This window comes from Cricetulus griseus, assembly GCF_003668045.3.
Source record: "Cricetulus griseus strain 17A/GY chromosome 1 unlocalized genomic scaffold, alternate assembly CriGri-PICRH-1.0 chr1_0, whole genome shotgun sequence".
NCBI classification, from domain to species: Eukaryota; Metazoa; Chordata; class Mammalia; order Rodentia; family Cricetidae; genus Cricetulus; species Cricetulus griseus.
This window is the reverse complement of record NW_023276806.1, coordinates 172,746,150-172,771,239: the sequence shown is the minus strand read 5'-3', so window position 1 is coordinate 172,771,239 and position 25,090 is coordinate 172,746,150. Positions and strand designations below refer to the sequence as shown.

Here is a 25,090-nt window from a genome sequence, read left to right as displayed (position 1 = left end):
ATCAAAATACTTAAACCACTTAGCTGACTCTCCTAAGAAGAAAGACTGGTTTCATAGCTACAATAGACTTTCAAACCTAAGCAAACAACAAACCCCTCCTGTCACATACTGCTCAGACCACACTCCAAGTTCCAAGACCAGAGAGCCTCTTTGTAGGGCAGTGGATCGTGAATGTATTTGCTTGTTGGCTTGTTTTTCTGAGTTTACTAATGTACTACCCAGCCTCACATATTAATTGCATGCGCTTGTTTAAGTAAGAACCAACTAGAACATTTACCTGATACTTTTATATATTTGCATTTTAAGAGGGCAGATAAGGTTTTAAGGTGGTTATTTAAGTGTTTATTTGAAGGTCTTAGAATTGCAATTCAAGGAGCACAGATGCTGGTAAATCTACAACATGTCCCATTTGGAAAGGGATTGAAGGTCCCTTTAAGGGTTAAAAAGAGACAATGTAAGTGAATTACAGGGGTTTGTCAAGAATTGTTTGGAGGAACAATTCACATCTATGGCTCATTAGTCCAGCACAGACCATACTAGCATTCCTGAGAAGGGTTTTTAGTCCATACATATTTGGCATGTCACCAAGTTCATGGAGTGGTCAACTCAGCATAAGATGGGAGTCTCTGGGTCAGAAAATGCAGTGAGCCTTATAACTATGATGGAGAGACAAGTTCTCAGAGGGTGTCTTCCTGAGGAGGAGCTGGCGTTTGAGATAAGCAAGCCGTTGTGCATACCAGGAAAGCCTGGTACTCTTAGCACACTGTATTCAGTAAAGTGTGTTTTCCCAAAGCATCAAATACTACGCAAGTTTTAGAACTAGGTAAGTCTTAGTGGTTTTCCCCAGGCAAATGAAAAGAAGCAAATCAGTGCAAATTCTGTCATGCAGGCAAACCCCCTCTAGCTTGCTTTCCTTCACTCACAGCGAAATGAACCTAAGCATTTTACTCCGGGTTTAATTTTAGACTCTCCCACACTGACCTGAGGGAGTTTCATTTGTCTTTCCTGTTTGTGCTCCCCTTAGCAAGTGGGGCACTCAGATCATAATGTTAACTGTCTCTACATTGCCAATTTTTCATTGTCAACACCACAAAGAAGAGGAGTGAAGGAATATAGGTCCCTAAAAGTAGCTAATGGCCAATGGAATTTTTCTTTCTGGAGACCAACACTAGAGAACTATTTCTAGAAGACTTTAATTTAGTCTGTATTCATGAAACAACCCACTCAAAGGTTTTCCAACTATTAAAGGATATAAGCAAGCGGAAAAAAGAAACCTCAAGTTGAGTGGGAAGGGATAGGAAAGTGGGGAGGGTGGTTATAGAAAGAGCTGGGAAATGGGGGCAGTGAATACATTCAAAATATGTTGTGAGAAATTCTCAGAATTAATAAAAATATTGTTTAAAATATGCAAAACACATACATACTGCCAGGTGACAACAGGAAGGCACTTGGACAGCTAAATTCTGTACACTGCTTTTCTGTTAGCTGGCTTTGACCTAAGAAAAGATGCCCTCTGCCTCCCCAGTATGCTTAGTCCAGTTCTCCATTGTACTTACCACATTCTGTTAGTTTTTAAAACAGGAAGCCAAGAAGTGGTGGCGCACTCAGGAGACAGGCAGATCTCAGTGAGTTCAAGGCCAGACTGGTCTACAGAGATAGTCCCAGGACAGCTAGGGCTGTTACACAGAGAAACCCTGTCTGGGGGTGGGAGGGATTGATACATGAAGGCAGGGTGCTGATAACAGAGTGGAGAGTTGTACTGTTCTGGACTATTAATCAGCAACATGGACAAGCCCATAGGATGTATGTGTTTCAAGCTTTTTATTTATTTATTTATTATGTATACAGTGTGCTGCCTGCATGTAGCCTGCAGGCCAGAAGAGAGTATCAGAATGCATTACAGAAGGTTGTGAGCCACAATGTGGTTGCTGGGAATTGAACTCAGGACCTCTGGAAGAACAGCCAGTGCTCTTAAACTCTGAGCCATCTCTGGAGCCCCTTGTTTCAAGTCAGCTACATATCTTAAGTTGTGCAGATGTCACTTCTGTTTGGAACTTTCTTCCCAGACTTTACACACTCAACACTCAAATTTGCTACCTTCCAGAGACTTACACTTTCACAAAGGAGAATGTCATCTCCAACTCTGCCTGTTGACAGACATTTTGAGGCAGCTACCAAATGATAGTGTGACTATTTTCATTTCTGTGTCTCTGACCACAAGGTGAGATGCTCATGTGAACGTTCTGATCCATATTTATCCCTCGGGCACCTACTTCTTTTCTTGGCGCAGGCAATTATGTATGTGGACTGAATAAAGAGATGCATGATTATTCTCTAAATTCACAAGAACCTACTTGGGGGTGGAAAGAGTGGAGAGTACCAAGGAATGAAGGTGAAGGTCAAGGGGATAGGAAATACATGGCTCGACAAGACATCCAGAGCCCTGGAGAAAAAGGGAATTGATTTGGTAGTGATGTAATTCAAAACTATCTTCAGATAGTCATTGTATATGCAATTAGCATCTCTTCTGACCTTACTTCAAAGTCAAACAGTATGAGCTGCCTCTCAGAGCATTCTGCTGATTAGACACTCTTCACTGGGATAGATGGAGAGCAGCCACATGTGATTTGTTAACCCTGCATCCTTGCACAGCTCTAGGCAGAGCCTCACAACTTTAGAATGTTATAGTAGCTAGTTAACAATTCTGTCCTGGTAGATCTTTTGGATAGAACTCATAAAACTGTATACATTCAGTTTCTTCTTAGGCATTAAAAATACCCTCCAAAGCCCTTGAGAAACTCAGGCATACCTTCCCTTTTCTTGAGACGGGATATGGAGAACCCCTTGCTGAAAGTCTCCATTTGATAGAAACAAGGTTATAAACACCTAGAAAACCTTTGAAATCACACTTTCTGTATTTGCTGTTCTGTTTGAGACAGGGTCTTGGCTGGCCTAGAATGTGCCATATAGACCAGATTGGCCTCTAACTCAGAGATCCACCTGCCTCTGCCTTCCAAGTGCTGGGATTAAAGTCATGGACCACCGTGACCACTTTTCACAACATATAAATTGGTATTAATTACAATGCTTTGGGTTACACATCACTCTTTGTGGTATAATTAGCTTTGTATGTTCTTTCGATACTTTATACCATCTCCCTATACTGGTTTGGAATTTTACATTTAAATCTAGCTTACTGCTTTTAAAAACAATTTTATTTTTATAAATACAATTATTTTGTATCAGCACCCACTAGCTATTTTCCAGATACACTAGTTAAATTCAGAACTCCAAATTCTACAAATTATACTTTTTTTTTCACTATATACAACTGCCTTTTCTTGGCATTTCACTGAAAGCAGGCCCCTTCACTAATAGACAACCATAAATAACAAAGTTGGTGATATTAAAGAGTTTTGAATAAAGTAAAATACACCCCCAGTGATTAGCTAATGATAGGATTAACTTGCTGCTCTCATTTTCTTGAACCAGAGATTTTTGTCATATCCAAAATTTGAATTGAAATGATTGGCACTCTTCAATAAATTATCAGCCACTCTTCAATAAATATCAGCCACAGCCTTAAGTGTTTGGTGTTGCTCATCTGAATACAATAGCACTCACTTAAAGGTATTTCATTAATGTAGCTCATTTTAAGATTTCACTTACTGATATGTTTCTGGCACTGTGATAAGTAGTGTGCAATTCTCATTTAATCCTCAACAGCTTTAGGCACTGAGCTTTATTGCACACTTTTCCTAGAGGACAAAGCTGGGTTTAGTAAGATGAATTGACTTTCCTGAGGGCAGCAGGCTATCACATGTGGAATGGAGAGGTCCTATGTAATTTGACAACATTTGTTTTCCACAATTCTTAGGTGACATTATGTCATTTGAGAAATCCATTACAGAAATTTGCTATAGCTTCTGAGGGAAAATGAAATGAAAAATATCTCCAAAGTCAAAGTATCTACAATTCCGTTGAAAAAGTGATGTAGTGCTGTGGGATAATCCTTTTGTACACTGTGAAGATTTGTCACTTGGATTGGCTTAATAAAAAGCTGACTGGCCTGTAGCTAGACAGGAAGTATAGGTGGGACAGTCAGACACAAAGGAGGCTGTGAAGAAGAAGGGTGGAGTGTAATGATAAATCTTTCTGCCAGCTGCATGAGCCCCGTTGCCTGAAATAACACACAGAGTCTTATATTAATTACAATGCTACTAGCCAATGACTGGGATTTCTTATCTGCTATCTCTGTTTTAAGTATCAACCATAATTATTAATCTATATATTTTATAATGACTTATCTGATCAAGGACACGAGCAGCATGCGTCCTCTCTTGTCAGGCTCACATGGTGGCTCCAGAGAAGAGAGCAGGAGGAAGAGGAAGAGCTCGATTTCCTGCTTGTCCCTGCTTATATTCTGAATCTGCCTGCTATGTCACTTCCTGCCTGGATCACAGGCAGGACTTCTCTTTACTACATTTCCCAGAATCCTCGACTCCTTGTCCTACCTATCTTGCTTCCCTATTGGCCAAACATTGCCTTATTTATCAACCAATAGGATATACACAGAAGAACTTCCCCCATCAGTGGAGTCAGAGGAGATGCCAACCAGACACCAAGGAAGTTGGACATGTAGAAAATGAGGTAGCAAGCCATGAGCCATGTGGCAAAGCATAGATAGAAATATATAATTTAAATGTGAGAGTTAGGTAGTAATAAGTCTGAGCTATTGGGCAAGCATTTGTAATTCATGTTAAGCTTCTGAATGGTTATTTGGGAGCACTGCCAGGACAGGAAAACACCTAAACATAGACCAAATTATGTCCCGCATACCCAAATGCATGTAAAAAAGCCCTATGTCTGAATAATTGGTCTCAAGTTAGTAGAAATATTAGGAAAAGAATACAAGTGTGTTCCTGTTGGAGGAGGTGCATCACTGGGAGTAGGCTTTGAGGTTTCAAAAGCCCACTCCATTGCCTGTTAGCTCTCTCTGCCTCATACTTGTGGATCAAGCTACTACTCTGTTGCCAATCCATTGGCATGCTCCTCACCATGATCATGAACTAACCCTCTGGAGTTGTAAGTCCCCAAATAATGAAATCTTCTATAAGTTGCCTTGGTCTTGGTGTTTTGAAATTGAAAAGTAAGTAGATAAGCTCTATTTCCCAATGTGATATTATTTGGATATAAGGCCTTTAGGAGGTGACTAAAGTGAAATGAGGGAAAATGTCTGTGGAGATACAGTCCTACTAAAAAAGAGAGCAGGATCTGTGCTTCCCCCCACTTCCCATGCTGGCCTGTGTGAGCACCAGGAACCAACTATGCAAATACCCCAGAACTGTAGAATTGACTTCTGTGGTCAATTGAGCAGACTAGTACGAAGGCATTGCCCTCAGGTAGCATACACGATATAATTGATAACGTCATTGTGATAGGCAGGGCTATGAGACACCCGTGCTTAAGAGTTGCTTCAGCCTGTGGGTCTGGTGATTAACATTCAGGCACCAGACCACACTATTTCAATTCTTGGAGTTGGAACAAGTCTAGAGCCCTGTATTAGTTACTTTTATATTATTGTGATAAGATATCATGGCTTATAATGTACATATAAATGCATATCAAGGAGAAGATTAGAAAAATTTATAATGCTTGTAGTAATTCAGATTAGCCCATGATAACCATTTTTGTGCTACCACTCACAGAGATGAAACATTGTGAATTATGTTTTATTTGTTCCCAATTTTATGTTACAAGAAGTGAATGAAGTCCTGTGGTCTGGGTTTTCAGTAAGACTTACGAGAGGTTTTCTGAGGCAACCATAGTAAATTTAGGGTTTGCAGAATGGCCTAAATTCTTGAGGACAGTTCTGAGATTCTCTCTGAAGTTGGTTTTGGTTCCTGTAAGAAGCTACTCATCTCAACAGAGAATAAGAGTCATGGGCTTCAAGGGTTTCCTCTGATATCTATGAGTAAACCAAGCCATCTACATTAAAAAATCAGAGTGTGATGGTGCACGTCTTTAATCCCAGCATTCAGGAGGTGAGGCAGGCAGATCTCTGTGAGTTTGGGGCCAGCCTGGTCTACAGATCGAGTTTCAGGACAGGCTCCAAAGCAATACCTGTCTTTAAAACCAAAAAAAAAAGAAGGAAGGAAGAAAGGAAAGAAGGAAGGAAGAAAGGAAGGAATCACTGAAGAATTTTATTCAGAATCCTTCAGATATCTCAGCAATAACCGTAGCTAATACTCGAAGGGCACTTACAGTGTGTTAACACTATTGTAAGCACTTTACAAACATTTGCCCTTCTAATCTGCCAGAAAAACCCTCAAGGTAGCTATGATAATTATCTCCGTTTCTAAGGAGGAAACTGGCAACAACAGGGTATGGACCTTTCTCAAAAGCCATAATGCCAGCCAAGGGGAAATGGATTTGAGTGTAAGCTATCTTCATTTGTTCCAGAGACCACTATTACACCTCTCTGCTTTTCCCTTAATCTGTATTGGAACAAGCTTTCTAGGTGATTCCATGTATAGAAGGCCTGGAAACCCTGGCCACCCTCATCTGACATGTGAATGAGTCACCCTTTGCAGTCCTTGATGGGTTGAGCTACAGTCGGACACCTCAGGACAGCCTATTATTTTGTGTTTGTTAATCTGATATTCATTCTTGACTTTTTTAATCTATAAGGATAAATTTTTACCATGGGAAGAAATATATTAAAATGTGAAGAGTATGGACTTGGAAGTAAATAAGGGCGTATGTTGGAGTTGGCTCACCCTGGCTGGGAAGAGCTGTTGGTGTGTCTTTCATCCCAGCCTTGTGTCTAAGGGTATCACCTGCGAGTTTGAAATCAGCCTCAGTGGAAGTATTTATGCCACAGAAATCAGCAAACACTAGAAACTAGGGTTTCTTTTGCTCTCAAGCCTGCTGGTAGCTGAAACTTTGCCAGTATGCCTCTAGATTTGTGGCATGATCTTCACTACCTGCTGGCTACAGGCACATTTTTAAACTCCCCAAATCCCCAGGGTCCCATTTGTAAAGATGGGAGAATGGGACCTTTGATAATACAACTCAGCCAGTAAAGACACTTACTATACAGCCCTGGCTACCAGAGTTCAGTTGCCCAAGGCACACATGGCCCTCACATGCATATGAGTACACACACACACACACACACAGTGTGTTAACACTATTGTAAGCACTTTACAAACATTTGCCCTTCTAATCTGCCAGAAAAACAAACAGAACTACGGTGGAGACCAAATGAAGTAATAAATGGGGGGGGGCAATCTGAAGTAATGAAGAGGAAGGAGAAACAGGCATTTCACATATATTTTTCTTTTTACTCCCCTGTTGCTCCCAAAGAACTACAGACAGCTCTCATTTTCCCTTGTTTTCTTTTCCTTTCTTTTTTCCAAGCTTAAATTTAGTTCTGTTGTTATTGACTGTTAGTGTTTCTAGTGCCTTTTTCATAGTTCATAGAATGTCATAGATCATTTTTCCAGAATTTGGGGGGAAGGAACACTTTGGAGACTTTTCTGGATCCACAATGGGTTCTCTCTTGTACTCCGTGGTAACTGCAGTCCTACTCCAGCTCTGTTCTCTGATTCCATCTTTGTCTAAGTTCTTCAGCATGTGTCAAACACTTCTCTGTACCATCCCTGGTGTACCAGAGCCTCTGTTGGGTCACAGCTCTGTGGCTAAGCCTGAAAACGACTCCTGTACCCATATTGTCAACAATATCTTTAAAAGCCTGTTACTCAGATCTCCAAGGATACAAAATCCTGATGATTTTTAGGGAAATTGTTGTTTTGATTTGTTTTACTCCTTTACAGTAATGAGGTGTGGGTTTCTAGGAAAATAGTGGAAGGAAATACTGCAGAATAAATAAAAAGAAAAAGAATGTATAAAGAAAAGAATACCTGAAGACTTGTACATAGACAAGTGATGGGGAATGTACTTCTTTGTATGGTTATCTTATTGATTGATGAATAAAATACTGTTTGGCCAATGCCAAGAAAGGACTAGGAGTCAAAGAGGATTCTGGGAAATGTAGTAGAGAAGTGCTGATCCAGGCAGGAAGTGTCATAGCAAAAAGACTCATATTTAAGCAAAGGAGAAACAGGAAGGGCGCTCTTTTCCCCTCGGCTCCTGCTCCAGCGTCACGATGTGATCCACCAACAAGGAGGGATGCCAATAAGGCATCTGATAAGTCTTATAAAATATATAGGTTTATGATAGTTAAGACTGAGCTAACAGATGAGAATCCTAGTCATTGGCCAAGCAACTTTGAACCTAATATAAGTTTCTGTGTATTCATTTGGGCCCTAACTCGGGCGGGCGGCTGGCGTAAAGCATACACGTGGCGGTGGGGCTCGATGGCTTTTGGCAGAAGATTTATTGTAACAGACAAGGGTTGATGGAGAAGGGAGATACATTTCCATCAGGGCTACAGCTACTAAAAAACGTGCACAGGCTCCTGTAAACAAACTTCTACCCATGCCTCTGTAAACACACTAATAAAACTCACGGACACACACACACACACACACACACACACACACACACACACACACACGGAAGGGGGGATACTGAGATAAGGAAGTGGATTACTGGAAATGGAAAAGAGACAAGAGAATTATGGAGAAGGGGTGAATATGATCTAAATACACTATTTACACATATGTTATAATAAAACCAGTTATTAAGTATATGCTAATAAAACATTAAAATAAATATGGTTTAGTAAAAAGTTTAAAAATTGTTTATTAAATTCATGTTTCTCAAAGCTGGGATGGTGCTCTTGAGCTAATAACAGCCTTTGTCACAATGTGGAGGAACTGAGAGGAGGCCACACTCAGAACAGATCCCTTTTCAAGATAATCCAAGTTAACAGAATAAACATACTCATGATGGTGACGACTTCATGACCTAAACATCTGTCATTAGATTACTTACTTTTACTACACAACACTGCCACATTGCATAATAAATTTCCAATGCATGAACTTTGAAGAGGGCATTCAAACTACAGCATTTCATCCTTTGTTTCCGAAATTAATTTTCTTCACACAATGTAGAACACTTATTCCATCTCAGTAATCCCAAAAGTCTTAACTCATCCCAGTGTCAACTCACAAATCTGAAGCTCAGAACCTCATCAAAAACTCAGCCATAGGTGAAACTGAAAACACGATGCTTCCTGAGGCAAATTTCTTCAGCTGTTAGCCTGTGAGATAAAAACAAGCTATATACTTAAAACACAATGGTGGGCAGATAGGATACATATTTCCTTTCCAAGGGTAGACACAGGCAAAAAGAAAGGAGTAGCTGGACCAAGTAGACTAGCAAGAAAACACCTTAAAACCATTGCAGAGATTCTGCTCATTATGGTCCGGTGGCAGAATACTTGCTTATCATGCACAAGGTCACGATTCAGTCCCCAGCACCACACAAACACTCCAACACAAAGCCACAGATAATGGAAGAGAGAAGGAAATGATGCATGCCAGCTCTCAACAATGACAGCTTTATGACTGGGCCAAGTGTAGCTCTTTGGCTTGTTTCTAGTTGGACTGTCTCCTGAGAGGCTCATCTGTCCACAGAGCAGTCAAACACGGGTCTCACAAGTGAACCAAGTGACACTTGAAGTCTGTACTCAGGGCTGAGCACTGTATCTGGTATGCCTAGATGTGCAGGATAGAGAGAACCTCTACTCCAGCAGGGAAGACTGAGGCTTGAAATTGCTCAAGATGGGCTGGCTTCTTTTTGTTGATTTATTTATGTGCACTGAGTTTGCAGTTGTCTTTAGGCTGCTGTCTAAGCCTGTCTTCCATTACTCATATGTCTACAGCTAGTTGTTTAGACACAATGGAGCACTTTTATGAAATAGCTAGTACATACGAAATCTTTTTTTCCTGAGGCATGGTTTCTTTATATAACAGCACTGGCTGCCCTGGAAATCGCTCTGTAGACCAGGCTGGCCTCAAACTCACAGAGATCCACCTGCCTCTGTTTTTCCAAGTGCTGGGATTAAAGGCGTGCACCGCCACCACCCAAATATGCCCATGAAATCTTGATGCATTACATTAGGTCCATCCCATTAGCCTTTTGAAGGGAGGTTAACATTAGATTTGATCACTCCTTCATGTTTAAAAACAAACAAACAAGCAATTTCTTGTGAAAATGAAAGAAATATGAGAAAGGCCTCAGAAAACTAGATGGATGCTTCTGTTTTGGGGCACAACTGTAGTAGTAGACATTTTTAGTCATCTAAAGCCAGTCCAGCCGCTAATGACATCCAAAGTTCTGATGCCCCACATAAACCTTCTCCCTCCTACCTGCTTTTCTATTAATTTTGCTTCCATTTCCCCCTTTGCCAATTTTGATATCTGTCTCTTTCTTTGTATGCTCTAGATTTAGATGCCATTTATATTAATTTGATGGGATTTGACAGACTTTACTAGATAGATTTATTTTGTTTTTATTTTTGAGACAAGGCTTAACAATGTAGACCAGGCTGGCCTCAAACTTACACAGAAAAAAAAATTGCCTTGTTAAGCAAATTTTCTTATGTACACCAGTTGTAGTCCACTGATCTGCCATGACTATACCATTAAGCATTCTACTTTAAAATAGCAAATCCTAGTTCCTTAGGTGTGCACAACACTTGGGTTCCTTGACAAGAATGCCAGCTAGTCACTCACTCATTGACTCACTGAACAGACATTAACTGAGCACTGATAGCTGAAGGGATGAACTAGAACCTGCCTCAGGGAGCAATTATTCTCATGGGAGAGCAGGATAAACATAGGTAAACAAAAAGTTAAATCTTCAGTAAATTACGTTCCTTTAAAAAGTAATGAGATGTGACGGTGTGGGCTTGCAATCTTAATACTTGGGAGATGGACTGAATCCAAGAGAAGCTGAGCTATCAGGAAAAAAAAATGACAGAATGGGGTAGGAAAAGGTACTTAATTGTATTGACAGGGACTCATATTTTATCCCTTTGAAAGGACTTGAGCAAGGGGTAAAGGGATTATTCTAGAAGAGGAGCCTGAGTATGGGAGCCAGGTTGGGACTTCGGAGTGGAAGAACGCAGGTGTGGCAGCTAACAGGGGCTGTGAGTGGCAGAAGAAACCAGAGAAATCGACAGGAACTGTAGCTTTGGGAAGCCTAGTTCTAAGAGCACTGAAAAGATACTTTACAGTTTTAAATATGTGGATTAGTTACTTTTCTCATTGCTGGTGCAAATTTAAAAAAAGCAGTTTATGGAAAGAAGGAAGGAAGGAAGGAAGGAAGGAAGGAAGGAAGGAAGGAAGAGTGATGGGGGACATCCTTCTGTGTATTTGTCTTATTGGTTGATGAGTAAAGCACTGTTGGCCAATACGAAAGCAAGATAGGCGGGACTAGTAGAGAAGGAGGATTCTGGGAAATGTAATGAAGATAGAGTTGCCATGTGAGCCCAGGAAGACAGGACACTTGCCGCCGGCATCCTCAATAAGATAAGTTTATAAAATATATAGATTAATAATTATGGTTGATACTTAAGACAGAGTTAGCAGATAAGAAATCCTAGTCATTGGCCAGCAGCATTGTAATTAATATAAGACTCTGTGTGTTATTTCCGGCACCCATGTGGTTTCGGGGCTCTGGAGGCTTGGCATAAAGATTTATCATTACAGAAGAGTTTGTTTGGCTTACAGTTTGAGGATGCAGTCCATCCTGACAGTGGAGATGTGGGGTGGGAGAAATTATCACTTGAGTGGCAGGACTGAGGCAGTCACCCTGCTGTATCCACAGTCAGGAAGCAGAGTGTTCAACTCCCTCTCCCTCCTCTCTCCCCTCCCCCCTTCCCCCTCTCCTCCCTCTCTTTCAGTATGGGACTCCAGCCCTAGGCAAGGTGCTGCCCACATCCCAGGTAGCTCTTCCTTCCTCCTCAGTTAAGCTTCTCTGTAAATGCCTCTTACCCGATATGCCAGAAGTGTGTTTTCCAGGTACCTGAAATCCAGTCAAGTTGAGAATGAAGTTGAGCCATCAAAATATGACAGGTGCTTTTGGCACCAGGGACATTGCCTGGTTTTAACAAAGTGCAAAAGGCTCTGAAGGGAGCTCCTGTCCTCAGAGCAGTTGAACGAGGCATACATACCTAGGTTTCACACATGAATCAGTCATCCAGAAAGTCCTGTACCTCAGTTTTTCTTTTAATCATTTGTGACTTTATTAAGCATGGTTTCAATGTTCTCATTTGGTTTATGATACAAACATTGTCTCAGAGGTGGAGCTAAAGATCAGTGTTACCGCTGGGTGGTGGTGGTGTAGGCTTTTAATCCCAGACAGGCAGATATTCATGAGTTCAAGGCCAGCTTGATCTACAGAGTAAGTGCCAGGAGAGGCTTCAAAACTACACAGAGAAACCCTGTCTGGAAAAAATAAAAATAAAAATAAAAATAAAAAAATCACAGCTACCAACAATGGAAGTCAAGCTTTGTGGGGGACGGAATAATTCTGTTATGGAATATTTTGGGGCCCAGTCTCTAGCTCCTATAAACATGGACCACCGGAAAGCTCCGGCTCACCATTGTATTGTTAATGCCAGTAGGGCTACTATTGTTTACCATGGCCTAAGGGTAATATGCCTCCTAATTTGCATCTCTATGCACCTAAGCATCTGAATAGGCCCTCACCTGGGCTGAGGGACCAGAGGTGTGTGAGGACTGAAGGTTAGGAATTAGGGGTAGGCCACCAGAGCAGGGAGAACAAAGAGAGATGGTTCCCTCATGGTCATGACAGGACGGTTAAGAAACACCAGAAAAGATGGCTAATAAAGAAATGACTCTAGTTCTACAACATGGAACTGAGAGCGCTCTAAAGATGACAAGATGCCTGTGTTTGGTCTTTATCGCCGCTGGGTTGCTAGGAGCTTCCAGGTCCACTCACCCCCACTCAGGCTGGACCTCATGGATTAAGGTTGAGACACGCTGGGTCATGACAAAGCTTCAGATTGTCAGGAACCAGTCTTGGTTAGTTCCAAAGTCCTTATTTACACAAGCCTGGCGACCCCTTAGGTTCCGGGACCTGGCCTGAGAAGCTATTAACACCTATTCCTCCCCCCACTTCCTTAGGTTAGTGTTTGAGATAAACACAGGAGATTCTGGATACTTGCCCTGGCCTGAGAGCAATTAACATTCATTCCTCCCCCCACCTCCTCTTTCTCTGCTTCCTCCTTTCTCTTTAAAAACCCCCTGTAATAATCAATAAACAGAGAGCTTGACAAGAAAAACTGCTTGGTCCCCCTCTTTCTTTTCTGATCATTATTTTCAGGCTTGATCCACCTTGGACTCATGAATTACTGGAGCACCACGGGCTAGGGCAGGTGGTGCCCAAACATGCAGCTCAAGGTACGGATTCTTCGACAAACGGAGATCCCCCCAAGGAAACCTCGGCAGTGCACGCCATCAAGGAAGTCTCACTCACTGGATTGCGTGGACGCTGGTCTGGGAAAAGTTCTCACCCCTCATGAGTGACTTATTCCCTGGTAAGTCCCCCCTCATTCCGTTCCATAGTAATGGGCCAAATATTGTCTAAGGAAGTCAAACACTTCCTTTCGGGAAAGAGGAGTTTGAGTAAAATGTAAGGACTTGATTTAGTTTTTTGCCTTTTTGTCAAGAACATGTCCATGGGTCATTTTAGAAAGCCCAGACATTCATCCCCTGGAAAAAGGTCGGAGAAGGACCTTAATAGATTGCTCATAGAAAAGGGACCTGAGGCAGTTCCCTCACAGACTTTTAGTTATGGTCCTTGAGCCTCATTCCCCTAAAAAACTTAAAAAGTACCCTGTCTTTAGTTCAAACCTCAAACCAGAAACAGATAGCAGAAGCCTAGACTGCTCAAGTACAGGAGATTTTAGAGTTTAAAAGTTTTTAAAGGATCCTTCCTGCTTGCAAAAGCCACCGCCATGATGCAGCATTTCGAGTTCCGCAGGGGCTTGGGAAGACATACACTCAGGCCCTCAGGAGATATCTAGGAATGTAATGGACAACAGAAAACTCCATGCCTACTAAGGGGCAGCTGGATGGTAAAGATATACAGGACAAATAATTGGGATCAGCAGGGAGAGACAATAAGTACCAAGATGGAGGGAGCCTTCACCTCCTTCTTTCATTTTAAACTGGAAATACAGAAAGGCAAATACTCAATGGTAAAATTCAGCAAGAGCTAAAGAATTGGAAATTTTAGCAAAATTACTTACAGGAGATAAGAAATTTACAGGTTTCCTTAGATCAAAGAGAGAGAGAGACTCAGGGGAACATAGCAGGATGCATGTGCCAATACCATTCAAACAGCTCTAGGAACTAATAATGGCTTGCGTCCAGTATGGACCAACAGAGGCTGATAGGGAATATTGCTATAGAAGCCTCACCCTTAGGAAATTGAAAGCATGTAACCAAGGCCTGCCGGTCAGGAGGAAGACATTTGTTATAGAGAGCAGGCAGAGACCTAGGGAGTTAGTTGAGAATTGATTTCTAGGCCTGTATGAAATTTTCAAAAAGGTTGGAACTCTGATTGTGAAACAGCTAGCTTATGAGAATGCTGGTACTGCATGCCAGACCTCGATAAGGCCTCATAGGAAGAGTACTGACGTAGGCGAGTTCATTAAGAATTTTTCAGATATGGCCCTAGCTTACACTCAGAGATTAGCGATGATGGCTGCCTTACAGGAAATTCGGTTAAAAATAAGTTATTCCAACACAGAAAGCAAGGCATATGGAGGAAGAAATGCACAGAGCCTTCTAGAGGTTGCTTTGGATGTGTTCAGGAAGAGCACCAGGTCAGACAGAGTCCCAACAAAAGAGAAAATAAGGGATTAGGCTTGTGCCCAAAATACAGCTGCAGACTTTTCAGCGGCCCAGAGGGCATAGTCGAGCTAAGGCCAAGGTCAGCCATGGCAGCAGGTGCAGTCTGCCGGCCCTCAGCCAGCGGCTTGGTGCCACCTCAAGCTGGTGTCTGTGGCAGGCTAGACAAAATGACTCCCTGGGCGGCAGACAGCCTGCCTCCTCGGGGTAACTTACAGCCTTGGGAGATGCCGCCATGGCTGATGGCTAATTAATGTATATAAATGCTATTGATACAGCCAGACAAAAATTGTTTTTGAGGCTTATAGAGAAGAAAGGACAACATATTTAAGCTTAGAATTGTTCAAATTTTGGATGCTCATATTTCAAGGATTGACTATAGCTACTATGTTAGAAATTCCAATTAGGGATTTTCTTTTCAACAAACTGATCATAACCTAGGCAAAAGGAGAAATGTGAGACGTATGCAAGTTATGAATGAACGGTGTGGCCACACCTGGATGCGTGATATGATTGTGAATTTATGAATGCGGATGAATGGAAATGCCTAAATTGCCTTGGATATGATTAGAGATATTTACATTGCCTCGAATATTGTTTTTAAAATATCAAAATCACTTTAATATGGTCAAAAAGAGCATCCAGTCAGTCAGTCAATGTCTTAACAGGAAAAATTATGATTTGAGCCCTAGGAGATAGTCAATTAAAAAGTTAGCAAAAGCCTATAGCGTTAGCTTAGAGACATGAGGAATTTATGGATGATTCTGTAAAATTTGGCAGATGAGAGGATACAGGTCTTATTAAATTTTTATGGTTCAAAAAGGAAAATCTAGAAAATAAAAGTTGATACATGATTTTAAAAGAGGGTTTATGAGAAGCCTCAGGAGAGAGCCATCCTGTTAGATTCACAGCTTGAATGTGTCTTTGCAAATGCAATTAGGCCAAGTAAACTAAGATGCAAATGAGGTCTTATCAGCTTGTCAGCTTCGAAGGTTAGATTAGAAAAGGCTACTCAGAAACTTTAAATAAATCTGGAACATTATTAAGGACATATGTTGTATTCTAAAGAAATTAAGGCTTAATAGATAGCAATTGGAAAAGATAGTTTAAAATCTTCAAATGAGATTTTTAGAAATTGTTATAAAATATTCATTGGTTAAGTACCTTTTTTGGGACATCTAATGATGATTTAAATCCTTTAAGTAAGATTCTATAAGGAGATAATGATCCAGATGTACCCAGACAGCTAACTAAGAAGGTAAGACAAGTTCTATAATTAGAGGAGGTGATTCAGCATCATCAGATATATTGATTATGCAAAACCATGGGAAGCTTATGTGCTCCCAACAAAGCATAGTCGACTTCTGTTCTATGGCAGAAGGAACCATTACTATGGTTGTGCCTACCCGTCTCACCAGCCTAAATTTTAAACCCTTATTTTAAAGCATTAGCCTACATGGTACAGAAATGCCATATAGATTCTAAGAAGTATTTTAGGAGAGAACCAAGTATGATACATGTCTCCTACACTAAGCAACAGTTTAATTGGTTGTTTCAGAACAATGAGTGATGGGCGATTGCCTTTGCTCAGTTTTCAGGAAGAATTGATAATCAGTTTCTAGCTCATGGACTGCTACAATTTGCACTAATGCATCCTTTTGTATTTCCAAAATTGTAAAAAAACAGTCCTATAAAAAATGCTATGTTAGTTTTTACCAATGGTTCTATTGGGAGAGTCACTTGCATAGGTTATTAATAGAAAGGAATAGATAGAGCAGACAGCTCTGCTTCAGCTCAAATAATAAATGCAAGCTGTTGCAGTGGTCTTTCAGATCCTGGTAAATAATTCATTTAATTTGTATACTGACAGTCACTATGTTTTTAAGGCTTATTAGTTAATAGAGATTGTCCCATGCACAGGGTCTAGTAATAGTCAAGTCAGAATGTCATTTGAGCAAATTCAAAATGTTATTCACTTAAGAGAATTATCATGTTTATGGGTCACACGGGGAACCTATTAAATAGGCCTTTCCCTGATTACTAGCCAAATGGAATGAATTAACTGATTAACAAAATCAGTTGATTTGTCTTAAATAGAAAAAGCTCAACAGGCTTGTAACTTTCTTCGTCATAATAGCAAAAGTCTAAGAAAGAAATTTGGCTTTCTGAGAGATTGCTGGTCAAATCATCAAACAATGAGGAATAAATCCACAATATGGCTATGGCTAATTTAAGGGTGAATCCTCAAGGCCTGCTCCCCAACCATTTATGGCGAATGGATGTGACTCACATCATGGAGTTTGGCAAGTTAAAAATGTGCATGTGGCAATTGACACGTATTTAGGTTTCTTAATGGCCACTCCACAAACAGGAGAAGCTACCAGACATGTTATAAGTCACTCACTGTTTAAGATGTTTTGCTTACATGGGAGTGTCAAAAGTTATAAAAACAGATAACGGCCCTGGATATACCAGTCTAGCCTTCAAGCAATTTTGTTCTCATTTAAATATCAGCCACATTACTGGTATTCCCTGCAACCCCCAGGGCCAGGGGATTCTTGAAAGAGCTCACCAAACACTTAAAAACATGCTATTTAAACTATATTCAGGAGGAGGAATTTTATACCCCACTAAAGGCAATCATAAGAACCTACTCAATCATGCATTGTTTGTGCTAAATTTCCTCACATATGATGCTATAGGAAAGTCAGCCACGGATCGCCTCTGGCATCCATCAACGGCTCAAAATTATGCTCAGGCCTTATGGAAAGATCCCCTAACTCACAAATGGCACGGACCAGATCTGGTCCTCATTTGGGGAAAAGGACATGCATGTATTTTTAGTACTCAGGCCAATAATGCTAGATGGTTGCCTGAATGCCTTTTAAAACTATATAATCCACCCAGGGAAGCCCCTGAGAAGCCTTCTAATTCTGCTTAATTTTAGATAAAAGATGCTGTCTTTCTGGCTACTTGCGCATTTATCACCTTCAATTGCCGTTGCTGCTGGAAGACCTTATCAGACCTACAACTACACCTGGATGATCATCAACCGAGCCAGTGATGCTGCCAACGCCTCCACAACTATTGCGACCACCCCCTCCTATTCCCCCCTGATAGGTGACTTATGTGCTTTAGCCTTAGGGGCCTCTCCAGACTGGGGAACTCCTGACAATTTTTCCCCCAGGACCGCCCTCCTCCGCTGACCTTCTGTTATTCTTCCACCCCTCCCCTTTATCAGGAAATTGCAGGCACTTAATTCCTACCTTGCCTGTTCTACTGGATTGACTATTTATATTGTCACCTCTACCTTTTCAAAAACTAACCAGATTCATTAAGTCTCAGATTGACACCATCCTCGAAAAACCGGTTTTGGTCCACTACCATGGCCTGGAAGCATTAGATTCTGAGCTGCCTGACGACAATAAAAACCCCACAGTCCAATAAAAACCCCCACAGTCCTAAAGGACTGGATTTTTCAGGCCTTGAACATCGAACCTCCTGATTTCCCTGGCCTTGGAGCTATCGAGAATATCGTGATGCCGAAGGCCAGATGCCTACCCATCCCAACGGCTGTAGTGCCCTCCATGACGGGATTAGCGTGAGACTGACCCCCAGATGCCCACTCCAAAGCACTCTCGAGCTGCTAGCCGTATGAAAGGTCACCTGAGTGCTGGGGGCAGATGCACCTCACGTAGCCTAAGACAGAGGCCCTACCCCTCACTGTCATATAAATGACAATATCATAAAACATAGGGTCCTGGCTTCGGGTGCCCATCACATAGCCTAAGCTAGGTGCTCCATTTTATTATATTTAGTAGGGGGAGATGTGAGGAACCAGCCTTGGTTAGATCCAAAGTCCTTATTTACACAAGCCTGGTGACCCCTTAGGTTCGGGGACCTGGCCTGAGAAGCTATTAACACCTATTCCTCCCCCCACTTCCTTAGGTTAGTGCTTGAGATAAACACAGGAGATTCTGGATACCTGCCCTGGCCTGAGAGCAATTAACATTCATTCCTCCCCCCACCTCCTCTTTCTCTGCTTCCTCCTTTCTCTTTAAAAACCCCTTGTAATAATTAATAAACGGAGACCTTGACAAGAGAAACTGCTTGGTCCCGCTCTTTCTTTTCTGATCATTATTTTCAGGCTTGATCCACCTCGGACTCACAAATTACTGGAGCCCCTCGGGCCGGGGCATCAGATATCACAGATTAAAGGTCCATCATCTGAGTGACAAAGAGATTCTCTCAACGTTCCTTTTAGGTGACCTCACTCCTGTTTCCAGAACTAAGTGATGAAAAACCTTAATACAAAAACAAACAAACAAACAAACAAATCCTTAATACAAAGGCCAAAAAATATTAAATGAAATGAAAAGCAGTCCCACTGTTCAATAAGCTGGGAAGCATAGGGAAAGAGGTCAAGCCAAATGCAAAGTTCATAGGAAGCTCTGTTTCCCCTGAGGCCTTGCAGCAGCTAGGGAATCTCACTTTTCTCTTTGCAGGACTACCAAGTTCTTTCCAGTATACTCCTGACCTATTTTAGGATTCCTACCTCTTACAAGGGGCTCCTAATTCTTATATCACCTTTGGCAGCATCCACCCTCTGGCTTAACTCCACATCCCTTAAGCTCACTGCAGAAATAACAACCAGTATAGAGAGAGATACAATCCCCTGTCCCATGCACAGTCCTCAGAGTGCTTCTGAGGGAATCCAAACCGTAACAAAAGTCCTTCCCCTCTTACTTCTGGTGTACTCTCCCTCACTGCCCGGACACAATAGAGCTGGTTTTGTTAGACTACAGAGTCATATCCCTCCCGGTGGCCTTAAATCACCAGGAGCAGTCTTTCTTCTTGCTTCATCTCCCTCTAGTCCCTGAAACATGGCCATTTTCCCAGACCAAGAAACAGGATGCTCACTACTCAAAAACCAATATGTGGGATTTGAAAGTTTGTAGGAAGAAATCAGGTGTTTTCAGGGCTGACATCTCAGGGAGACGGATTGTTATTCTTTTATTTAAAAAGAAGAAAAGAGAAATGCTGAGACATGAGACATGTTGACTATAAGTTTATTATAAGGCCCGGCAGAGTAGGGAGACTAAGAAGAGGAAAGGAACAGGGTAAATAGCTGACTGCCATGGCCGGTCGCCATAGAGAGGCAGAGAGAGAGCATAGGTGAGAGAGAGAGAGTAAAGGGGTCCTCTGCACCTGCGTGCAGACTTAGTTCCCATGGAACCTTGGGTTGACCAGGGTACTGCCTGTTCCACCAGGTAGCAGGGGCAGGCCAGCATAATACCTGAACCTTTCACGGATGGTCATTTATTCCCCAGGCTCCCTCGTGTGGACCATAAAGGCATGTATGTCTTCTAAGATGGAAGGAGAAGAGTGAGATTGGGTAGAAAGGTTGCATGCGGAGTGGAGTCTTCATCACCCAGGACACAAGTCTCCTCCTTCTGTGGTCATCACGATGGACTTTATGCTCTTGTGGCTAGCACCTGTGTTCTGTTTAGACAGACATACCGCTTTTCTGAAACTTAAACCTCACAGTAGTTTACATACAATTTATACACTTTCTGTTACGCAGAACTAACTACTAAGGAAGACATTGCAGATTCTAAGGTTATCTGAAGGTCACCAGGAGTTTTGGGTTTAATCCCAAGAAAGATTATTTAGCAGTTAATATCTTAACTATTTAAGTAGGGTTCCTCCTTTGTTTCAGAATAATGGGCAAAAAGAGTAATGTAATCCTTGTAAAGGACAAGTTGTGTGTGTGTGTGGGGGGACTCCTAAAGGGGTGGCCACTGTTACAATTATGATCACTGTCTTAGTTAGGGTTTCTATTGCTGTGAAGAGATATCATGACTACAGCAACTCTAACAAAGAAAACATTTACAGTTTCAGATGTTTAGTCCATTATCATGGTAGGACATGGTGGCCTGCAGGCAGATATGGTGCTGGAGAAGGAGCCAGAATGCTACATCTTGATCCACAAGCAGCAGAAGCAACTGTGACACTGGATATAAATTGAGCATAGGAGATCTCAAAGCCCGCTGCCAAGTGACACACTTCCTCCAACAAGACCACACGTACTCCAACAAGATCACACCTCTTAATAGTGCTTCTCCTTCCTATGGGTGCCATTTTCTTTCAAACCACCACAGTAGTCATGATTAGGTAGTCTGGCAATGTTGATTCTGATCTACTTAAATCTGAAACTGCAACCAGTGAAGACATTCTCTTCATGTCTTCATCCTTTGTGCTATTGAGCTAAAGGAGCAGGCAGTGATAATATATTGCAAGAGGGTCGGGCTAGGTCTCTTGCTTCTCAGAAGTCCATGATCTCAAACTTCATTACCAGAATTCCAGTTTGTATTGCTAACTTCCCCTTTTCCTGGTTTTTGAAGTCCTGAGGATCAAATTCAAGGCCTCACACATGCTAAACAAGCTTTTTTTACCACAGAGCTACACCCCAGCCCTAGTCTTTCCTTTAAGTATTCTAATTTCATATGATAAGCTCCAATGACTGCCAGCTGACATTTGTAATTATAATTTATAGGGCATCCACAGAGTTAGCAAAATGGTCAGCAGAAATACAAAATTTCTTTTCTTCCAGGAATTTTCATACTTTCTTAAGATAATGACAGATTTCACAACTACCTACAATATGGAATTGCAAATATATGTTATACTAACACTTGAAGATTAAGCTTCTTCTTTCTTGAATAAAAAAATGTTAATATTTGTTCTGATTGGTTTTGCTGTTGTTGCTGTTTTCAAGACAGGGTTTCTCTGGCTGTCCTAGAATTTGCTTTGTAGACCAGGCAGGCTTCAAACTCATAGAGATCTACCTTCCTCTGCCTCCCAAGTGCTGGGTTTAGAGTTATGTACCACCACCTCCTGATGTCCTGATTAGTTTTTATTGTCAACTACCTAGAGTCACTTGGGATGACTTAAGATGAACTTAAGAATTGCCTCAATCATGTTGGCCTGTCTCAGTGTCTATGAGAGATTGTCTTCATGGACTATTACACTCAGCTCACGGTAGAAAAATGGGCCTTGGCTATGTAAGAAGGACAGTCGAAGAAGAGCCAGAAAGTGAGCCAGTAAGTAGAATTTCTCCATGGTTTCTTTTTGTTGTCTGTTTGGTTGGTTTTGTTTTGTTTTTTTGAGACAGGGTTTCTCTGTTTAGCTTTATAGACCAGGCTGGCCTGGAACTCACAGAGATCTACCTGCCTCTGCCTCCCAAGAGTTGGGACTAAAGGTGTGCACCACCACCACCCGGCTCTCTATGGTTTCTGTTTCAGTTCCTGCCTAACGGAAAAGCTGATGAAGATCTGCTATGCTCACTTACAGAAAGTAGTAAATGAGTTGTAGAGCCACAAAGCAACCTTGAAGTTAGAGTTACGTGAGCATCGCTCTTTAGTTCTATGACTGTGGGGTATTGTCCTCTCTGTGCCCCTCTTCTTCTTCCCCCTCTCTCATCCTTTATGAAATAGAATAGTAATGCCTACTTTTCATGGGTCCAGGTTGTCAGTCAGCTTTTCAAGATGAGAAAATCAACCTAAAGGAGGAGTTTATTTGGGCTGACAGTCTCGGGGGCTTCAGTTCATGATTGCTTGTCCCCATAGCTGTGCATCTGCAGCACAAAATAGCATGATGGTATGGACCTGTAGCAACAAAGCTGTTTACCTCTTGGCAGCCAGGAAATGTGTGTGTGTGTGTGTGTGTGTGTGTGTGTGTGAGAGAGAGAGAGAGAGAGAGAGAGAGAGAGAGAGAGAGAGAGAGAGAGGAATTAGAAACAAAATACAACGCTGAGGACACATTCCCAAGGACCCTTCAACTAGATTCCTCTTCCTAAGCTTCTATCATTTAACATTAGGAACCCTTCAACAAATTAACCTACTGACAAGGTCAAATCCTTATGACCTATCTCTTTCCACAAGGGTCACCTCTGAATGTTGCTATCCTGGAGACCAAGTGTCAACACAGGATTTTTTTAGATTTTCCCGATATAACCTGAAGAGTATGCTAAGTCAGGACTAAAAAGATGTCTCCTCAGCTGAGGCTATTTGTTACTCTTGCAGAGGACTTGGGTTTGATTCCCAATAGCACACAGCAGCGAACAACTGTCTATAATCCACTTCCTGGGCATTGGACCCTCTCTTCTAGCTTCTCTTTGTATAGCATGAACATGGTGTACAAGCATACATGTAGGCAAAATACCTACACACATAAAAATAAATAAAGCATGTTTTATTTAAAAAAAAAGAGTATTCAAAGTCTTACTGCAGTACCAGTACTTCTTGGTACATAGTAAGTGCTCAATGAACACTATTTTTATCACTACCATGTTGTATCTGTTCTATAACTACTTATTCCTTTTTTCAAGTACGAGTCTGATGCTACCTTTCAGTCATTCCAGCCCTTACCAGATGGCTCAGTTTTGGGCAAGTGCTTAAGGCAGTCCTCATCTTGATGTTAACCCATGTCTGGAGAGTAGGGACTGGAGACTACGCCATTAAGATTAACATGGTAGATTGGGAACCCTTACTCACAAATAGTAAACAAAGAGCATGTAAGAAGAGCCCAGTACACAAATGGGGAGGTGAGTGTAGAAAGCAGGCTGGGACTGAACTGGTAGCTCCCTCCCTGCTGGCTGGCTTTTGTAGCTCTAGAAGACACTGTGCAGGCTGATCGAAAACAGTTGTTGCTAAAAATCCCACTCAAAATGTGGGGCCTGCATGCTACACTATCACAATGCAAGCAAGATGTGACTGTGGTAGCACAGGTGTTTGGGGGCACAACCAACAGCATTTTGATTGGATTTAAGTCCTGCTGCACAAGAGGAAATTCATGTCTGGTACTGTAAGCCAGAACAAAAGCCTGTGGCCTGTGGAGGCCCAGGGAGAAAAGAGCTACCATTGTTAAGTAGATGTGATGTGTGTCAGACTGTCTTCTGAACCTATGTGCTTGTGCCCATAGGCTCGGTTGCCATCAGCTACGCTCTGCTATGCAAGGAAACTTCCTTTTGTAAATGATGGTGTCCTGCAGACTCACAGCCACCAGTGAAGCTCCTCAGAACAAATGACTATTGTCATGGCATGGCTTTAATCCCAGCACAGGGAGACAGGTGGATCACTTCAATGCCTGGTTAACATAGTGAGTTCCATGTTAACCAGGACTGCACAGTAAGACACCATCTTAAAAAGAAAAAAAAAAAAAAGACTCAGGAAGTAAATAACTCACAAGTTTCAGGAAATTCCTAATTCACAAGCCTGCCCCCATCCCTTCCTCAAGGTTATGAGGTAAATGTCTGAGGAGGGACACTCTCCTACCTGTTGATCTGCCTGCAAGTTGTTCAGAGACCCTCAGGGCTCCAGCTTTCACAACTCCTTACCCATGCTGGAGCAGGCTCTTGGTGATAGAGCTCTTTGGCGTTATCCATGCTCCCATAATTAACCCTCACCCATGCCCCTGACAGAAACTCCAATAAGATCATTGGTTCCCTAAGTTGACCCTGGTGGCAGTGTTACTTCAGTGTGTCATTGGTCCCTTCTCTGGGGTGAGTAGATGTTTGTCTGTAGGGGTTGCTGTAGCCAGCCCCTAAGCAAGGTGTGGTCAGGCACACCTGTAGCCAGCTCCTAAGCAGGTGTGGCTACAGCATCCCCTACATTTGTCTCCCCAGGAACAGCTTCCTCACACAAGAGTAAGTGCTCTGTAATTATAAATGTCACACAGAGGGTCATTTGTTACCCCACCTCCCCTGCTAACTAGCCCACTCCTACTCTTGGGTGTTTTCTCTTTCATAATAAATTGTCCTTTCCCACAAGCCTCTGAACATTTCCATTCTTTTTCTTCAGCTTCCACCCTCCACCATGCAGCTGCTTGCTGACCCCATTGCTGAACCTGCCTGTGCTCTCAGACCCTAACAAAAGACCTTGGCTTTCTCTTCCCCTTCCTCAGCAGCTGAGATCAACAGGTTAAATGTTCTCTAACTATAGATTACTTTAGAGTCCACCTTAAAAGTCTTTATTAACAAGATTAGGGACTGTGAAAGGGAGCCCTACATTCCCAGTAACAAAGCCACCAAACAGCTGGATTTTCTGTCTACCTGATTCTCCCTTGAGAATCAGACCCCTGCCTCCTCCCGTGAGCCTGAGTCTTTATGGTCCTTTTGTCAAATCTCTCAGCCTCCTCAGGAAACTCGGAAGGTCTAGGGCAATGGTCTAATT

At 42.0% G+C, this 25,090-nt stretch overlaps 1 long non-coding RNA gene across 1 annotated transcript; it reads left to right on the top strand.

Moving 5' to 3' along the window:
- Positions 1-11,503: 11,503 nt before the first annotated feature.
- Positions 11,504-18,964, top strand: LOC113833156. Its single transcript, XR_003480709.2, has 2 exons — positions 11,504-13,540; positions 17,806-18,964. It is a non-coding gene; the product is annotated as an uncharacterized LOC113833156 (long non-coding RNA).
- The last annotated feature ends 6,126 nt before the right edge of the window (positions 18,965-25,090 follow it).